The sequence below is a fragment of the Giraffa tippelskirchi genome, chromosome 10, assembly GCF_054371585.1.
Source record: "Giraffa tippelskirchi isolate mGirTip1 chromosome 10, T2T-mGirTip1v1.2.pri, whole genome shotgun sequence".
NCBI classification, from domain to species: domain Eukaryota; kingdom Metazoa; phylum Chordata; class Mammalia; order Artiodactyla; family Giraffidae; genus Giraffa; species Giraffa tippelskirchi.
In genome coordinates this window covers 124,974,520-124,994,839 of record NC_137284.1, presented here as the reverse complement: position 1 = coordinate 124,994,839, position 20,320 = coordinate 124,974,520, and the positions used below count along the sequence as shown (strand labels likewise).

General features: G+C 40.9%; 1 protein-coding gene across 6 annotated transcripts in view; it reads left to right on the top strand.

Annotated features, from left to right (window-relative positions):
- SUGCT (succinyl-CoA:glutarate-CoA transferase) overlaps window positions 1-20,320 on the top strand; it is a 714,763-nt gene that overhangs the window by 537,304 nt on the left and 157,139 nt on the right. Inside the window, exon 15 of one of the 6 annotated variants that reach the window (XR_014067757.1) lies at window positions 10,582-10,619. The exons of the other annotated variants lie outside the window; for them this stretch is intronic. The gene's annotated coding sequence lies outside the window, so the exon portion shown is untranslated. Of the gene's footprint in view, window positions 1-10,581; window positions 10,620-20,320 lie in introns of those variants that run through there. 6 annotated transcript variants of the gene reach the window in all.

The following is a 20,320-nucleotide window of genomic DNA, read 5'->3' as shown; positions in this document are numbered from 1 at the left end:
CAAAGACCCAACTTGGTATTTCTTTGAAAACTTAATCGTAAGCAAGACTTGTTCAGAAAGCCACAGATCAATCAACATTTGTTCCAATTTCTACTGCTCTGCATTTTTCCATCTATGTTTACTCATTTTAAGCCTATCAAGTAATTAAAAAGAAGCCTTTGTTGGAGCAGACATCTCATTTGTTCTAGAGAAGGTTGAACTATCCAATTAATGGCGAATGATGAATCCCCAGGTTCTGGGGGAAATGAAAATAATGGGAAGGCAGTATTTTATTTTTTACATTTGATTTTTTTTTTTAAATCATAGATTTCCAAGCAAAGAGAGAGCAGCATAGTTTGTTTAGAATGTAATTCTCAAAGGATAAGGGATATTATTATGAGTGATTGCCTAATGAGATACTTTAACAAACTTAAGTGGAATAGCTGTCTTCTCAGATTTCAGATGGAGCCTTTCTGCAATTGACCTGCTGACTTTCATAAAGACAAACATTTCCCTTGATCCATAGCTCCTTCCTTCTCACATGTGAAGGGCATCATATAGCAAAGGCAAGGATCTTTCTTTGAATCCTGGTATGAATGAGGTGAGATCTTGGCAGAAGGCTCATTTCTTACAAATAGGAGTCTGTTTGTGCAACTCAGATTCTTGTGGCAAACTTCACTGGGCATTTCTCATTTAACTGAGTAGTTGGGAAGTTGGATGGATAGATTGGAAGGTGAAGAAGTAGGTGGGGAATTGGATGAGGGAGAATGGTAAAGAATGAAAGATGAGGATTAGCTGTGCATATTATTTTACTCTGGGTATTCTCTTCCTTACTTCCCATGATCTCCCCCATGAATTTTCCACATTTAAGCAATAAGTAGCCACTGTAAATTAGCACTTAATAGGATCAGTTCCTCATGTCAGAAACCTCAAGTGTTCCAACAGAAAGGGAAATTAATATTTGGCTTTTTACTTTCTAAGGATTGGTGCATATGGCCACCATACTCCAAAGAATTTCAAATTCATGTTTAGGTAAATGAATTTGTTCTCTTATGCATTTGGAATAGCAACAAAAGCTTCATATTTGAACTTTTATTGTTAAGTCAAAAAAAAATGCAGAAAACATGTGGAACTTGGGACTTAGGCCAACATGGTAAACATAATGGTTACAATTTGGTTGTCTGCGACTATTGCCTTAAAGCTCTTTTTAAAACTTGTATTTACCGTATCATTATGTGTATGAACAAGAACATGTTTTTGTGACATGAGTTGACTTCTGTTCAAAAAAGGGTTTAGAACAAGGAAATGTTTTAGACTTTCTACCCAGTCACCTTTATATATCCTCTGTAAATCAAATATTATCTTTCTTAAGTGTGACTTATCCTCACGGTCATTAGGTTTTATATATTAATTGTTGAAAAGCTACATTTTCGTAGGTCTTGCATAAGTTACATTAAAGAACTAGTAAGAGAGATTCATTCATATAAACATTTAAGCTGGAATCTTTAGGAGGACCTAAACATTGTGACCTAAAGTCACTGTCAAGGTCTGTTTCTCCTCCAGTGGCGAAGAGTCCATAAAGACCAAATATACTTGGGTCTTTTGAATTTGGCTCCCTGACTTTTCTTCTTGAGGGCAGAATATGACGATCTGGGAAAAACAGAGATTCAGGCCGTCTACTGTTGGAGAACTAAGGATGTCAAAGAATACAGATGGAGTTCATAGAACCAGGGGAAATAAAACAAAGCTTAATGAAGTCCTAGAGTGATCTGGACTCTCCTTGAACATGCAAGAAGTCATTTTTGTGTTTAAGGTCAATCAGTATTGTCTCATGCTAAGATACGTTGTGTGTGAGATTGTGGTAGATTCCAGAAAAGTTATTAATTTATGTGAAAGACTTTTTTTTTGGTCTCTAGGATTGAAATAGGACCAGAGGTTTCCTCCTCACAGCCAGATCATAATCAGAAGCCATGCTGTTTTCTGATTGTGAAATATCATAGCCACGGGGGTCTGGAAAGAGTCAAGGTCAACATGATCCATAATTCTCCCCAGAAGGCAGGTCCAGATTTCTGGTGAATGTGGAGTCAGAAAAACCATGTTGGATGCATTAAACATTCATTGGAGTGCCAAACCAAGATATCCTGCTATGCCTACTCCATAATGATGATGACTTTGATTTTGTCAGTGGGGCCAGAAATCATTAAAGTCCATTGGCTTAAGAATACTACATTCATCTTCATACTAGGGCCATACTAAGATACCAGGTGTGTGGTATCCAAGTCAAATGGATCTTTCCATCTTTTAGACTCTGCTTAGAGGGACTCTTCTATAATATGCTATTATAGTTCCCCTTTCTCCAAACTTTCAACAACCACATTTCTCTTTTCTATGAAGAAATGGTGTAGGGCAGGGGATGGGAGTAGGAATATGAAAAGAAGAAAATGTGTGCAAAAGTCAGGAGAGACACAAAAATTTGTTAAGTTTGCACCATGCAGCAAAAATGCTTATATCCCTTTCTTTTTAAATTCTCATGACAATACTCTGTTTCATAGATGAAGAAACAGAGGTTCATTGTTGTCTTGCCATCACATAGCCAGGAGATGGGAGAACCTACATCTCTCTGGTGTCAAAAATTATACTGTTTCCACTATACCACTCTACCTCAATCTACCTTAGTCACACTTTAATGGTCTTTTTCAATAAAGCCTCTTGGGTGTCTATTATATCTTAAGACTATACGAGGTGCTAAACAATGGAAGGTTATGAAATGGTGTGTTAAATGCTACAGAATTAAGAGAAATTGAAGAATACAAAGAAGGTAACAATTTTCCTTGCAGTTGACACAGATGGTCATGAGGTCTAAGAAAACTACAGTGAAGGCACAACATTTGTCTTCCTCTTAGAGCAGGGGTAGGAGCTTGCCAGGTTAAGAAAGCAAATAGGTGGAGGATGCAGTAGTAAAAAGATGGTATTTCAGGTCTAGGAAGTAAGAACTGCAAAAGCAAAAAATTTGAAAACTTGAAGCTCCTGATTTATGAACTTCCATGATACAGTCTCTGAAAATGAACAAAGTCTCTTTGAATGTGTACTAAGAATGGAAGCCTTCACTAAGGGAAAATTGAATGAGATATATGGAGCTGAACAGTTTGTTGATGATGTGAATGTGCCACCACAATGGACATTTTCCTTAACCCAAGAAAAACTCACAGAGCTGTATTGGGGGTGGTGTCAGGGCAGAGAGTGGAGGTGGGGAAGGGAGAGTGGTATAGGAGAGAGGGTTCAGAAGTAGGGCAGGTACAAATAGAACTCACTCACCAACACAAACCTTAATTTAAAAATTCTGCTAGAGGGGGACTTTTCTGGTGGTCCCATGGTTAAGAATTTTTTTAAAAAATTCTGCTAGAACCTGGTAGGTCTTGTAGCCTTCACCCAGAAGTCAGCCAAAATTGACTCAGTTGGCAGAATTCTACCAACAACAGACGTAATTGTGGTGAAGGATGTTTGTTGGGGAAGGGGAGGAGAATGGTGTTCAGATATTCATGCTATATGCTAAGTATTAAGAAATGACCTGGTTAAACTGAGGGAAAAGGAGTTTTGAGACAGTTCATCTTTATAAGCATACTTTTTCACTCTTTTTATTAGGGCTTTGGAGAGATGAAAGGAGTTGTAGATACCCCTAGAGGATTATGGAGAGCTCCTTCCTGAACCAAGAATGATCCTAAGCTCTACCCTCAGTTCAGTTCTGTTCAGTCGCTTAGTCATGTCTGACTCTTTGTGACCCTATGGGCTGCAGCACACCAGGCTTCCCTGTCCATCACCAACTCCTGGAGCCTACTCAAACACATGTCCATTGAGTCGGTGATGCCACCAACCATCTCATCCTCTGTCGTCCCCTTCTCTTCCACCTTCAGTCTTTCCCAGCATCAGGGTCTTTTCCAGTGAATCAGTTCTTCACATCAGGTGCCTGAGGAAGCTGAGGGCAGAGAGGTGAAATAAGTTTCCCAAAGTTGCACAAGTATCAGAGCTTGGATTTGAACATAGACTTTTGGACTTTAGTGATCATACTCTTTGGTTACCAGGGAGGGTAGAGCATTTGGGGACATTTACTAGAAGATATAATCATGGAATGAAGTTTAGCTAGCTAGAGACTTCCCTGGTGGGCTAGTGGTTGAGAGTTGGCCTTCCAAAGTAGGTGTTGTGGGTTCCATCCCTGGTCAGGGAGCTAAGAGCCCATATGCCTCATGGCCAAAAAAAACCCCAAACATAAAAGAAGTAATATTGTAACAAATTCAATAAAGACTTTCAAAATGATCCACACCAAAAAAAAAAAAAAAAAGAGCAGCCACTTAGAGAAAGCCTAGGTTTTTTTTTTTTTAATTCAAATCCAATGTTCAGCATATTCCTCAGTATTCGACTTTTGAAGCCTTCATCTTACATTAACTTAACAGCCACTTTAACTGATTTTCAGTTCTTCACAAATCTTGTTTACATGAAGACAGTTAAAATATTTGCTCTTTTCATGACCTGGCAAGTTGAGGAGTGGTACTTCTTTCAGTTACTGTTTTAAAACGATTTCATTCCAACCTGTGGAAAATAGGAGTCAGCATATCAAACCCTCACAAAAACATCATCCCGCCATGTTCTTACCGTACTTTTGGAAAACATTCCCACAGCTCCAACAAATTGGAGGTGTAAATATCCATTGTATAATCAACATAGATCTGGATTTTTCTTAGGGTGCATATTCATATAAGTTCAATTCCATTCTGGTTGTATTAGCCATTGCCCTCAAAAGGGATCCCCAGATGTTGTAAGCATTAAGATCTAGAATTTAACAGGCTGCCTTTTTTTTTTTTTTTTTTTTTTCCATTTTGAAAGTTTCTGTCAGAGGCCTCGTATGTGAATGAGAAAGACTGCCTTTTGTCCAAAACCTACCAACTTGTTTCCATGCTGTGAAGAGCTGACATGGGGAAAGTTCAGTGAGGGTGTCAGGGCTGCTCTGACATATCTATCATGGTTTGCAAAGTGTGCCATCAGGCTCTTGGCAAAACCCTGAGGAGGGGAACTTCTCCAGCTCTGGCTCTAGCCTGCCATCCCTCTTTTGAGCTTGGCACTTAATGAATTGGTCTTTGGCTTGCTTGCATCTCAAAGTCAGGCTGGAATAAGCTTCCTTCTCAATGTAGGGCTTTTCAGTTTTGTCTCTAGTATTTCCTTTGCAATAGAAATTTTATTAACATTCATAAATAAAGTTTTCCACATACTGTCATCTATCTCTTTTTCACCTAACTTATCCCAGATTTTCTGGGAATTGTCTGAAAATGATTCACATTGTGGGTGAACAATTTCCACATTGTTCTTGCTGGTCTCTAACTAGAACCTTGCCCTTGGTTAAGTCAGTGAGAAAGATGTGAATTTGTTCTCTTTGGTCTTTTTAAACAAACAAACCAAAGAATACATAAAACAATTCTTGGCATCAGTGGCAAGATTTCTTCTTTTTAGAAGATATCACTGTGTGCAAAATGGTGCTGTACTTTCCAAGATAAAATTAACACCTTATCTCAAGAAATAGCAGGAAGAATCTGGACCATATGCCTAGAGAAATTTGGGGGGGTTAGATAGTTCAACACTAGTGAGTCACCTGGTCATGCTGATGACCTTTGTGTTTTATGATCTAAGTCTTGGTTTCAGGAAAGATTATGATCGACATTGACCTTAAGATGAGTACTTACAAGGTATTACTGAAGAGGGTTGAAGTTGCCATTTGTCCTCAAATGACCCCCACAGAATTGCCCCCAGGATGGTTAGATAGCATCACTGACTCAATGGACATGAATTTTAGCAATCTCTGGGAGACAATGAAGGACAGCGAAGCCTAGCATGCTATAGTCCATGGAGTCACAAAGAGTTGGATATGATTTAGTCACTGAACAACAATAAGCACTGCATTAAGGAACTGATGAAACTAAGGCCTGGAGAGGTTGAGTAGATTTCCCAAGGTCACCTAGCTAGTAAGTGACAGATTTAGGACTACAAACCTTTTCTGAGTACAAAATATTTATCTATTACACTATTCTACTGCTATTTCATCAACCATATTCTTTTTTTTCTGTCTAATATCATATGTCTAATGCACTTCTGCTTAGTACACTGTGTGTACGCACCTGCATGTACCACATTCAACAAATATCTGTTAATATTACAAAACACTCTTAAAAAAACTCAATTTTTTCTATTAGAGTATAATTGCTTTACAATGTTGTGTTAGTTTCTGCTGTATAACAGCATGGATCAGCTGTATATATACATATATCCCCTCCTTCTTAGGGCTCCCTCCCACACCACCCCCCATCTTGCCCTCTAGATCATCACAGAGCACCGAGCTCCCTGTGTTATATGGCAGATTCTCACTCGTTATCTATTTCACACATGGTAGTGTATATATCAACGCTACTGTCTAAATTTGTCCCACCCTCCTCTTCCCTCACCGTGTCCACATGTCCATTTTCTTTGTCTGTGTCTCTATTTCTGCCCTGCAAATAGATTCATCTATACCATTTTTCTAGATTGCACATATATGAGTTAATATATAATATTAGCTTTTTTCTTTCTGGCTTACTTCACTCTGTATAATAGACTCTAGGTTCACCCACATCACTGCAGTATTTCAAAGTACTCATAAATGTATTCTGCATTAATCTTCACATACCATCAGATGGGAATCACAGAAACAGAATACACTTACGTCATCACAGTCTCTGAGCCAGTAGGTACCTTTGAGTGAAGATCTGAAGTCAGAGGTATGGGTCTGAGTTCAAACTAGGGGGCCCCATTGCAGGCAATCCCTCATTTCCTAGGAAGACTCAAGTTATCCCTGCTCAGACTATGTCTTATGTTTGGGGTAAGTGGACCATCCCAGTCTCCAAAGGATAAATTGACATGGAAAGGCTTCCTACCCATGTGCTACTGTGAAGTAGAAGTGACACACAGATCCAATTATAGCTCTTATTTTTCTTCCCATCCTGTAGTCTTTATCAGAACCTCCAAACTCCGTGTTTTAACCTCTTCTCTGAAGCACTTGAGCCTCTAAGAAAGTGTGAGAATGCTAATCAATCTAATGTCATGTTTCATTTGCTCCTGACAACATTAACTCTTCATTTTCTTCATACTTTGTAAATATGTGAATAGTTATTACTATGGGGGAAAACACTACTGTCTACAATGACTGCAGCTGAAAAAACGATAATAAACATGAGAGATTAACAGGGCTCACGAGAGGAAGCAGATCAGGGATGGTGAACCAGGGTCTGTGGAATGTAAAACAACTGTCATCCCAAGAACAGCGAAAATGTTAGACATGCTAAAGGACATTGTGTTGGCAGAAAATAATGAAAGGGAGTTTCAGATTATAGTGTGTAATTAACATTTGCATAAATATTCATACCAGGGTACTTTGTGGATAGTAGCAGATATTCAAAATATATACACTCAGACACACACATGCACAGCTAAGAGGCTCAGAAAAAATGTTTATTTATGAACTCATCATTTAAGATCTGCTTTAAAACTCATTTATGGAGCTAAATCTTCCTTTATTTCCCCTACAAAGAGCACTTGCATTTCGTTTCGAATTCTATAACTTTTCTATTTATGAATCTATTATTCCTCTAGACCCTTGGCTCACCTGGCTGTTGCTTCCATAGTGTCTAGAAGGTAGGTAGTAAATGATCAACTCTTGTTGTTCAATCACTAAGTCATGTCCAACTGTTTGCGACCCCATGGACCGCTGCAGCATGCCAGGCTTCCCTGTCCTTCACTATCTCCCAGAGCTTGCTCAAACTCATGTCCATTGATTTGGTGATGCCATCCAACCATCTCATCCTCTCACCCCCTTTTCCTCCTGCCCTCAATGTTTCCCAGCATCAGGGTCTTTTCCAGTGAGTCGGCCGTTCACATCAGGTGGCCAAAGTATTGAAGCTTCAGTTTCAGCATCAGTCCTTCCAGTGAATACTCAGATTTTCTTTAGGATTGACTGGTTTGATCTCCTTGCTCTCCAAGGGACACCCAAGAGTCTTCTCCAGCACCACAGTTCAAAAGCATCAATTCTTCGGTGCTCAGCCTTCTTAATGGTCCAGCTCTCACATCTGTACATGACTACTGGAAAAAACTAAAGCTTTGACTAGATGGACCTTTGTCGGCATATGATCAGTAATGATGGTCAAATGAATAAAGATTGGTCAAGGTGAGAATTATGTGGTTCAGTTTCATTTAACTAACAGATACTGTGCACCAGACACTATGTTAGTCACTGAGGAACAGGAACATCTCAAAGAACTTTCAGCCATTTCTTATCAGTGGTTCCAGGTGGTGGCTGTGATTGCACCTTGTTGCTGTCAATGCATTTGATGAGTCAGCCAACGAGTTTTTTCCTTGGTCCTTACAACATGTCTGACACTTGCAGTATCTCTGAGGACACAAGGTAGAGAAGTTTGAAGGAAGTACTAGTCTGTGTCATAAATGCTGTGCTTGGCGCATGTCCAGAATTTCTGGAAAACAGAGAGGAAGAGATTCCAGCTCAGCCTGGCAGACTCACTAAAGACTTCCAGGTTGTGTGAACTGAGTCTTGAAGGAGTGGGGGTTACTGGGGTGGGTGTTGGAGGCAAGGTGAGCCTGAGCACGCTCTGAGATGGAGAGAGAGATGTGAGGAGGAGGAGAAGAAGCCTGCCAGCAGTCAGCATGGCTGTGGCCGGGGTTCCTGTGCTTAGCAGCCTTTGGGGAGGGAAAGGCGGTCCTATCAGGTGAGAGCTGCAGGTTCAGAAGGCCAGAACTGAAACTGTTAGCGGGGCCAGGGAGAAGGAGGCAAGAGGAGGTGAAAAGATCAGATCTCTTTAAAGTGGAGAACAGATCAAAGAGCGGAAGAGATCAACTCAAAGTGTAAACTGAAAAGGCTGAGGCTAGAGGCTGGGCTTGCCTTGATCCAAGTCTTGAGAATCTTCTGAGATGGAATACAGACGCCTTGGCGTGCCCATCTCTAGCTGTCCGAAGTTCAGGACTAGGGAAGAGCTGAGGATGCTGCCCCCTTCAGGGCTAGGCCTGCTCACATGGCCCGCATCAAAGAGGAAGAAGCAATTACACCCTGTGATTTGCGTGGAGCATTCACAGATGCTGTAAGTTATGCATTTCATGGTATCAAATCTTAAATAGCCCTTTGTCGGTTGGACTTTCACTTTGATTTCAAAGTCAGCTTTATCTAATTGGTGGCTAAGATCAGCCTTAGCATTCAGCTAGGGTTGAAACATTACATTTTACTATCCAAATAATTGGTGAGTTAAAAATGCTTCCAACAGTTTATGACTCATACTTTTCAACTGATAAATGAAAAAAACGAAGGTGGGTGACTGTAGATGCCTGATTTAGGGACAGGCTGAAGTGCCACTGTATTCTCAATGTGATTTTTGGCCTGATGCTCTCAAGTCATCCCAGGCTTTCAGGCTATCCCTGAAGTTAAGAGAGCCACATTCATATAGATTCAAGTTCATTATCTACATGATGTACAGCATTTTAAGTTCTCAATCATACAATATTTTTATGTGTTGGAAAGATCCGAGAGTAGGTTTTGATAGACATGAGTCGAGGTTGAAAGCAAGAGGTTACTGGATAGGGAATACACAAAATTTACTTCTTTTGAAGTTTTATCAGATTGGTTAAGTTTGGTTCAATTTGTCAAATATTTATGGAGCACATTGCTACATACAAAATGTGGTACCACAGCCTCTGCCCATCAAAGATGGGCCTCACAGGCCCCTTGTCCAACCTTTAGCAATACAAGGTAAGTACACAGATAACTGAGATGACAGTGCATGGTGTAGTGAGACCAGCTTCTGCGGGGGGAGGGTGTTGAGTGAGTAGGTTTGTGTGTGCTGGTGAGAGAAATAGTGACTTGGGGAGACAGGGAGCTCAGATCACACAGGAAGGACAGCAAACAAGAAGGCTGTGTATGAAAATAGCTCTGCCTATCTAGAAAAAGGACCTTAGGGGAGTTATCCAGACCCCAGAGGTGGCTTGCTCATCTCTCAGATAGGGATGACAAAGACTTTCCTTCTCACTCAGAGGTTTATTATGAAATCCAAATATGTCGCTTAATCTTATAGAACTAAAAATATCAATGTATCGAGTGCTTACATGCTCTTGTTGATGCAAAAACCTGACTCACTTGAAAAGACCCTGATGCTGGGAAATATTGAAGGTGGGAGGAGAAGGGGACAAAAGAGGATGAGATGGTTGGATGGCATCACTGACTCAATGGATATGAGTTTGAGTAAACATCAGGAGTTGGTGATGGACGGGAGGCCTGGCATGCTGCAGTCCATGGGATCACAAAGACTCAGACACGACTGAGCGACTGAATCTAACTTAACTGAACTGAACTACATGCTCTTCATTGTTTAGCAGAATCAGAATTGGAACCCAGGCTATTTGATTTATCCCATGAACCACTAAATTCTGAGAGCCTTCCTGAGTTTCTTTCTTTTTTGCTGGGATTTGCTTTATTAGAAAAATCTTTGTGACTGCTGTAGGCAGCTGCATGTATCTCTTGATTCACAGGGAAGAGTGGAATAAGGACGAGGAAGAAGATGACACGGTGAGTGGATGACTCTAAATTCTGTGAATCAAATACAATTCCTGGGACTCTGACGGTGCTTGGAACCTCTTGAAAGACTGCTTTTCACGCTGCATTTTAACTTACACAGTGTACGTATATTAGCTAAGTGGGCCTGCACTCACATATCTAGTCGCATTCGAGGGCTGGAGGATCTTAAAGCATTCAAGAGAACTTGACTTTTTCTTAACCGATGGGTTTTTTCCAGCCTTACTTGAATGGAATCTTGTAGGAGTTAAGTGATCTTAAAATGGGAAACTAAGCATTGAATATAATCAGGGTATTCATCACAGGAAACCTTCCCAACAAACTAGTGTTTGAGTAAGTTGCAGTGCAGAAGGAAATAAGCGGATCACTCTGTCTGAGTATTCTGAACAGTTTTCCAGTTGTTCTGCTTCAAATCAATTATTCGTATTTTTGTTGTGACTGAAAATGGACAGATCTCAGAGGAAATTCTCCAGGACTTCCCCTGGTTCTGGATATCAAATGAAAGAAATGTATTCATTGCCTATATTTATGGTTTTATGTCTAAGTTATAGCCCCTCTTTGAATCAATTCTTTTCCTCAATTCTTCCCTTTTTTGGCCATGTGACATGTGGTATCTTAGTTCCCTGACAGGGATTGGACTCATACCGCCTGCATTGAAAGTGAAGAATCTTAACTACTGGACTGGCGGGGAAGTCACCTTTTCCTCGATTCAGATAGCAAGGGAGACTTGCTGAGTAGGCAGGACATTTCATTAGACTCTCTAGGAGGTGCGTGATGCAAAAAGAAGTCATTGATTCTTATGGAGCTTCTTAAATGGATCTGTAGTGGGAGCCTAAGACCAGATACCACTCTAGTCACTTATTAAAGAAAAGAAGCATCCCAGATACCAAACCAAACCTCACATTCCTTTTGAAGAGCTTCCGGTAGCAGACCCAGTCTAAAAATTGTAAGTAAGGGTTGGGATTTTGGGGAAACCTCTTCCTCCTCTTTGGTTTGATTGGTAGCAGTCCTGCTAAAAGCATGGTTGTTTTTATCATTCTTTTCTTTTATAGTTTCTTCAGGAAAGCCCCAGGCTTCTGAGGCCAGATTCTGCTTCCCTTGGAGGGGTTTTTTTTTTTTTTTTTTCACTGTAAGGACAGGAAACATTCGTTTGGCTTCTTCACTTTTGTGACACAGTTGCCCACTCCCCCGCCCACGCACCCTCATTTGCTACCTCCTGAAAAGTCCTGCTAACATTAAGCAACCACCTTTTAATGTGGCTTTGGCTGAATTTGTCCTAGGAAGTCAGTGTGGCAGAACACCCCTATCTCAACGACTCCAGCCACTTCTAAAAGCTGAGCTCACCCACTGCTCACTCCAGGGTTCAGAGGTGTGGGCGACCGTGCACAGTGCCGGGCTGCCTGAGGGTGCAAGCTGCTTCAGCCAGGCAGGCAGGCTGCCCCTCAGACTAACACTCACTTTTCAGAGAGGAGCTGCTACCTGCTGCTTGTGATGATCATCTGGAAAAGTTACAGAATTTGTTTAGGGAAATAGAGAAATACATAGCAATCAAGAGAACTGTTCAAAGTCCACAAGCTATTACAGCAGTGGTAGAAGGTGAATTTTCAGATTTCTTTTCTAACACATTTAATGTCATAAACTGCATTTAGTGGCTGTTTATTTTCAACTGTTGTGAGGCTTCAGAGCAATTCTAAACGTGTAACATGCTCTGCCACCTCAATTTGTTAAATCTCCACTGAGAAGCTCTGTTGAGTAAGCAAGCTTATTTACTCTGAAGGAAGTAAGTGGGAGCTTCCCCCTACCTTGCAGCAGAGAAAACTGACTTGTAGAAGAGTTTATGTGTAGCCTGAAACTAAACAGTGAGTTAGTGGGAGACCTAACCTCAGGCTGACCTCAGTCAGCCTCAGGTTCAGAGCCCCTTGTATACCTCTGGGCCATGGTTCTGACCGTTAACTGACACAAGCTTGCCAAGGTAAAGCAGTAGACGTGAAGAAGAAAAGCAAAAATTATCGTGAGATCCACTTGGGTTACATTATCACAGGATGCCACTCTCTCTGTCATCAGCCCTTTCTGTAAACACAGCCAAGGACTAGTCTCCCCAGATAACCCTCAGTTCAGTTCAGTCGGTCAGTCATGTCTGATGCTTTGCGACACCATAGACTGCAGCACGCCAGGCCTCCATGTCCATCACCAACTCCCGGAGTTCACTCAAACTAATGTCCATTGAGTCGAATATGCCATCCAACCATCTCCTCCTCTGTCATCCCCTTCTCCCGCCTTCAATCTTTCCCAGCATCAGGGTCTTTTCAAATGAGTCAGTTCTTCGCATCAGGTGGCCAAAGTATTACCACCTCCAAAAGCCTTAGGACTCTGCAGGACTCAGGGCAATGTAAAGGCAGCCAGGTCTTCCTCTGATTGCCTAGGTGGTGATAAAGAGATACTTGTCAGTGACCACACAGGTCTCTTTTTCATCCTACTCTTTGTACTGGATGGGCAGGCAGACTGTTAGAACAAGTTAGGAGAAATTTAAAATCAAATTTCTAACCTTTCATTCTGTTGAGATATTTTTTTCTAATGTGAAGGAAACTTGGCACTGTTTCAGAGAAGGAAAATAATCCAGTGGAAAATACGTTTTCCCACAACCTTTTCTGTAAAAACATCAAAGTCAAGAAAACCAAGTGAAATCATTATTCATTACCTCTAAGAGCCTCAAATTACCTTCTCAGCTTCTTGGTCACTGGGCATTCATCTACCTTTTCCTCCCCTGTGTGAGCAGCAGTATTGTATGGAGCATGTGGGATTGGTACAGTAGATTTATGTGTATTTTAAAGGCACTGAGTCCACCTCATTTTAACTTTCTGCTTTAAGGGTCAACCTACTGTAAAGCTACTTTCAGTTTCATAGTAATTTATCAAATTGAGTCTGCTCCATGCTTTCAGGATTGACAGAACTGTGGGGTAAGGTGTTCTTATTAATACCCTGTGAGTGCCAGTGAGGGATTGCTAGCTGGATGAAGGATCCCTGAAGTGCATTTTTCTGGGATGCTTTCTCATCCTGTGGAGCACTCACTTATAAACCAGAGCCAAACATGGAATCTTTTTACAGTCAAAAACCATGCTACTCTTAAATCAGCCCACATGCTGTGCAAGAAGATTTTGACTAAAGATTGGTTCTGGTCTGTGCACATAACCATTCTACCACTCCTGTCCCCACTTTTTTATCCCAAGTGTCAACAACAACAACAACAAATATACACAATCTACAAGTTGAGAGTTGGTTTTATTTGGTGGCAATATTAGGATGCAATCTCAAAAACGACAGAATGATCTCTGTTCGCTTCCAAGGCAAACCGTTCAATATCACGGTAATCCAAGTCTATGCCCCAACCAGTAACGCCAAAGAAGCTGAAGTTGAACGATTCTATGAAGACCTACAAGACCTTCTAGAACTAACACCCAAAAAAAGATGTCCTTTTCATTATAGGGGACTGGAATGCAAAAGTAGGAAGTCAAGAAACACCTGGCGTAACAGGCAGGTTTGGCCTTGGAGTACAGAATGAAGCAGGGCAAAGGCTAATAGAGTTTTGCCACGAGAACGCACTGGTAATAGCAAACACCCTATTCCAACAACACAAGAGAAGACTCTACACGTGGACATCACCAGATGGTCAACACCGAAATCAAATTGATTATATTCTTTGCAGCCAAAGATGGAGAAGCTCTATACAGTCAGCAAAAACAAGACCGGGAGCAGACTGTGGCTCAGATCATGAACTGCTTATTGCCAAATTCAGACTTAAATTGAAGAAAGTAGGGAAAACCACTAGACCATTCAGGTATGACCTAGATCAAATCCCTTATGAGTATACAATGGAAGTGACAAATAGATTTAAGGGACTAGACTTGATAGACAGAATGCCTGATGAACTATGGACAGAGGTTCGTGACATTGTACAGGAGACAAGGATCAAGAAAATCCCCATGGAAAAGAAATGCAAAAAAGCAAAATGGCTGTCTGAGGAGGCCTTACAGATAGCTGGGAAGAGAAGAGAAGCGAAAAGCAAAGGAGAAAAGGAAAGATATTCTCATCTGAATGCAGAGTTCCAAAGAATAGCAAGGAGAGATAAGAAAGCCTTCCTCAGCGATCAGTGCAAACAAATAGAGGAAAACAACAGATTGGGAAAGACTAGAGACCTCTTCAAGAAAATTAGAGATACCAAGGGAACATTTCATGCAAAGATAGGCTCGATAAAGGACAGAAATGGTATGGACCTAACAGAAGCAGAAGATATTAAGAAGAGGTGGCAAGAATACACAGAAGAACTGTACAAAAAAGATCTTCACGACCCAGATAATCACCATGGTGTGATCACTCACCTAGAGCCAGACATCTTGGAATGTGAAGTCAAGTGGGCCTTAGAAAGCATCACTACGAACAAAGCTAGTGGAGGTGATGGAATTCCAGTTGAGCTATTTCAAATCCTCAAAGGTGATGCTGTGAAAGTGCTGCACTCGATATGCCAGCAAATTTGGAAAACTCAGCAGTGGCCACAGGACTGGAAGAGGTCAGTCTTCGTTCCAATCCCAAAGAAAGGCAATGCCAAAGAATGCTCAAACTACCGCACAATTACACTCATCTCACATGCTAGTAAAGTAATGCTCAAAATTCTCCAAGCCAGGCTTCAGCAATACGTGAACCGTGAACTTCCAGATGTTCAAGCTGGTTTTAGAAAAGGCAGAGGAACCAGAGATCAAATTGCCAATATCCGCTGGATCATCGAAAAAGCAAGAGAGTTCCAGAAAAACATCTATTTCTGCTTTATTGACTATGCCAAAGCCTTTGACTGTGTGGATCACAATAAACTGTGGAAAATTCTGAAAGAGATGGGAATACCAGACCATCTGACCTGTCTCTTGAGAAACCTGTATGCTGGTCAGGAAGCAACAGTTAGAACTGGACATGGAACAACAGACTGGTTCCAAATAGGAAAAGGAGTGCGTCAAGGCTGTATATTGTCACCCTGCTTATTTAACTTATATGCAGAGTACATCATGAGAAACACTGGGCTGGAAGAAACACAAGCTGGAATCAAGATTGTCGGGAGAAATATCAATAACCTCAGATATGCGGATGACACCACTCTTATGGCAGAAAGTGAAGAAGAACTAAAGAGCCTCTTGATGAAGGTGAAAGAGGAGAATGAAAAAGTTGGCTTAAAGCTCAACGTTCAGAAAACTAAGATCATGGCATCTGGTCCCATCACTCCATGGGAAATAGATGGGGAAACAGTGGAAACAGTGTCAGACTTTACTTTTTTGGAATCCAGAATCAGTGCTGATGGTGACTGCAGCCATGAAATTAAAAGACGCTTACTACTTGGAAGGAAGGTTATGGCCAACCTAGATAGCATGTTTAAAAGCAGAGACATTACTTTGCCAACAAAAGTCCGTCTAGTCAAGACTATGGTTTTTCCAGTGGTCATGTATGGATGTGAGAGTTGGACGGTGAAGAAAGCTGAGCGCCGCAGAATTGATGCTTTTGAACTGTGGTGTTGGTGAAGACTCTTGAGAGTTTCTTGGACTGCAAGGAGATCCAATCAATCCATCCTAAAAGAGATCAATCCTGGGTGTTCATTGGAAGGTCTGATGTTGAAGCTGAAGCTCCAATACTTTGGCCACCTCATGCGAAGGGTTGACTCATTGGAAAAGACCCTAATGCTGGGTAGGATTGGGGGCGGGAGGAGAAGGGGACGACAGAGGATGAGATGGTTGGATGGCATCACCGACTCGATGAACATGGGTTTGGGTAGACTCTGGGAGTTGGTGATGGACAGAGAGGCCTGGCGTGCTGCAATTCATGGGGTCGCAGAGAGTCGGACACGACTGAGCGACTGAACTGAACTGATTAGGACTCGAGCCGGGAGACAGCATCTCAGGTGACCCGGAGAGAGCTGACTCCAAGGAGGTAGGGGAGGAACCAGGCTATATACAAGTCCGAAACAAGGAGCAGGTAATCTGAATATTAAAAGATTATTGTTAATTAAGAGAAAACTAAATCTATCTCACATGAAGAGATTTAACAATCTTCTATGTATGGGAAGATGCTAGTGTCTGGGCTTGATGAAATCATTTCTTTCATATGCATCTAGCTATCTGGGGCCAATCATGCTTTCTTTTTGCCCTGAAGAGCTCAGCACAGGTGAAGTTCTCCATTGGTCCATAGCATTCCCTCAGAAGGTGTTTTTTGAGCCCTCTTCTCCCTTTCTCTGTACAGATACTCAAATTTCTTTGGCGATTGGAAAGAGTGGTGGTACCCTTTTATAGATTTCCTAAAAATTGATAGATTCATTTTATGTTATAGAAAAAGAGAGCCAGTAAAGTTTATCCACTTGCTCAAGGTAACACTAATGAGTGATTTTATGAAACTTTTGTTCTTGACTCCAAGAGCTGGCAATGAAGCAAATACTTTTCCTCTTTCTTGGTATTAGGCTAACTGATACTCAGACTTCTATAATCATAATCCCAGGTGGTCATTCATATACTCAAGAGCTTCTCAAACAGAAACATTGATCGTCTTTTTCAAGCATTGTTCCAGATTTGAGGGCCAATGATCTGCAGTTATAGGTGATGGTACTAATGGTTTTGAGGAGATATCAGATAATGTCAACACATGGTCCCTGTATTCTCTGAACCTCCAGTCTATCTGGGGAGACAGAACTCTAAAACATCTTAAGGGCATAGAGAACAACGTGTGTTCCCACATAGAGTGTGACCCAAGTAGAGGAGCAGCTGACTTGTCCAGACAAGACTTGTATAGCATGTACTACTTTCTGGAGCACTGACAAGAATCAAGAAGAAAAAAGTAAAACCTATCATAAGTCAACAGGTTGTCTAAAAGCCCATGCTAGAAAAATGCGGGCCCTGTAGATCCTTATGAATCATCTTTGTTTAGATACAATGTTTACAAAGTGGACTAGAGGGGTTTCCACCAACTCTGGAAACTTTCAGGCTTTTGATGCCGAAGAACTGGTTTATGTTTGTTTGCTTGCTTGCTTGTTTTGTTTTTGGCCATGCTGCATGGCTTAGTTCTCCCACCAGGGATTGAACCCTGGCCCTTGGCAGTTAAAGTGCAGAATCCTAACCACCAGACCACCATGGAATTCCCAAGAGGAACTGGTTTTGAGATTAAGTGTTACTACTTGCTGGCTGTGTGATCTTGGGCAAGTCAGTGCCTTCTCTGAGTACCATTTTTTCTCTAAATGGTGATAATAGTATCTATTGACAAGGACACTGTGAGGGTTAACAGAGGTAATGTTTGGGAATATGCAGTTGATAACACTGGTTATTGATACAAGGGGCCTCTTACAATTATCCTGTTATGATACTTAATTACAGTGGACTATAAGCACAGCACTGAAAGAGAAGTGGATGTATAACCACATAGGAAGACACACTGAAGAGAAAAAGTTTCCAGCTATCAGGCAACCACAAGGTCACTTAACAGATCATCAGCTCTCATGATAAATGTCCAGGTCTGACTCAGCATGAAGATATCATTATATCAGGACAATACTTCCGCGCTTATTCAGAATGAGTTTACCCAGCCAGATCCTAAATAGCAGAGAGCTTAAAAGAAGGATTTATCTAAAAGAAGGATTTATCTTTTTTTTTTTCTTTTGTTTTGAATTGTAACCATTATAACAACAACTAAATCAGCTAGTACTTCATGTGTTACTGTGTTCCAGATACTGTCCTGAGGACTTTATATTGTATTAACTCATTTAACTGGTTCCAAATAGGAAAAGGAGTACATCAAGGCTGTATATTGTCACCCTGCTTATTTAACTTATATGCAGAGTACATCCTGAGAAACGCTGGGCTGAAGAAGCACAAGCTGGAATCAAGATTGCCAGGAGAAATATCAATAACCTCAGATATGCAGATGACACCACCCTTACGGCAGAAAGTGAAGAGGAACTAAAAAGACTCTTGATGAAAGTGAAAGAGGAGAGCGAAAAAGTTGGCTTATAGCTCAACATTCAGAAAGCTAAGATCATGGCATCTGGTCCCATCACTTCATGGGAAATAGATGGGCAGACAGTGGAAACAGTGGCTGATTTTATTTTTCTGGGCTCCAAAATCACTGCAGATGGTGGTTGCAGTCAAGAAATTAAAAAACACTTAGTCCTTGGAAGGAAAGTTATGACCAACTTAGATAGCATATTAAAAATCAGAGACATTACTTTGCCAACAAAGGTCTGTCTAGTCAAGGCTATGGTTTTTCCAGTAGTCATGTATGGATGTGAGAGCTGGACGGTGAAGAAAGCTGAGCGCCGAAGAATTGATGCTTTTTAACTGTGGTGTTGGAGAAGACTCTTGAGAGTCCCTTGGACTGCAAGAAGATCCAACCAGTCCATCCTAAAGGAGATCAGTCCTGGGTGTTCATTGGAAGGACTGATGTTGAGGCTGAAACTCCAATACTTTGGCCACCTGATGTGAAGAGCTGACTCATTGGAAAAGCCCCTGATCCTGGGAATGATTGAGGGCAGGAGGAGAAGGGGACGACAGAGGATGAGATGGCTGGATGGCATCACCGACTTGATGGACATGAGTTTGGGTAAACTCCGGGAGTTGGTGATGGACAGGGAGGCCTGGTGTGCTGTGATTCATGGGGTCGCAAAGAGTTGGACACGACTGAGCGATTGAACTGAACTGAACTCATTTAACCCTCAGCAACATCTCATGGAGGATGACACTAGGATTATATCTATTTCAGAAGTTAATGCTCAGTGAAGGTAACTTTCCTAAAGTCACACAGCTATCAAGTGATAGAGTAATGATTTTAACCAAAGCAGTCTGGCTCCAAAGCCCACACTTTTAGCTACTATATAGATGATATTAAGTTGATACTTTTAAACCTTCATTTGTCAATTATGGAGAACATATCTGAATATTTGCCTTTCAAGTTTGAATTTTTGGACATTCAGAAATTTCCAGCTTTTACATGGCTAAATTTATGAATTCAAAATGAATTCATCCTTGCCCACATGAAGTTTAGCTACTCAAGTTTACCTTATTCTATATCTTTTATGTTTACTTTTAATTTTTATTTTGAGATAATTAGAGTTTCACAGGAAGTTTCAAAAATAGTATAGAGCAGTCCTGTGCACCCATTATCCAGCTTCCCCTAATGGTTACATTTTACATAATTATAGCTCACTATCAGAATTAGGAAGTGGAACAGCATGTATGCATAATTCCATGCCATTTATCACATATGTAGATTCATGTAGCAATCTCTGCAATCAAGATACAGAACTGTTCCATCTTACAAATCTTTTTATGCTTTTGTTTTTATTCAAAATGTTTTGCTTCATCTGGAATGTATTTTGATGTTATTGAGAAGTAGGAAATCTATTTTCTAATTTCTAATTTTCTCAGAACGATTTAGTTTAACCAAATCATCATTTGACACTAATTAGAAATTTCGCCCTTACATTTTAGCACTGCACAATGACAAATGCCAGATCTTTCAGAGGTTGGGGCAGTTGTTCTTCTAATTTACTGCCTTATCTCCTAAAATTTGGATCATGGCAGAAGTGGGATTTGATTTTTATGCCATCGGAAATAACAGAGCTTACATCAGGGTCTTGGACCACTTAACTGTACTGTTGTGAAATTAGTGCCTTCTATCTCC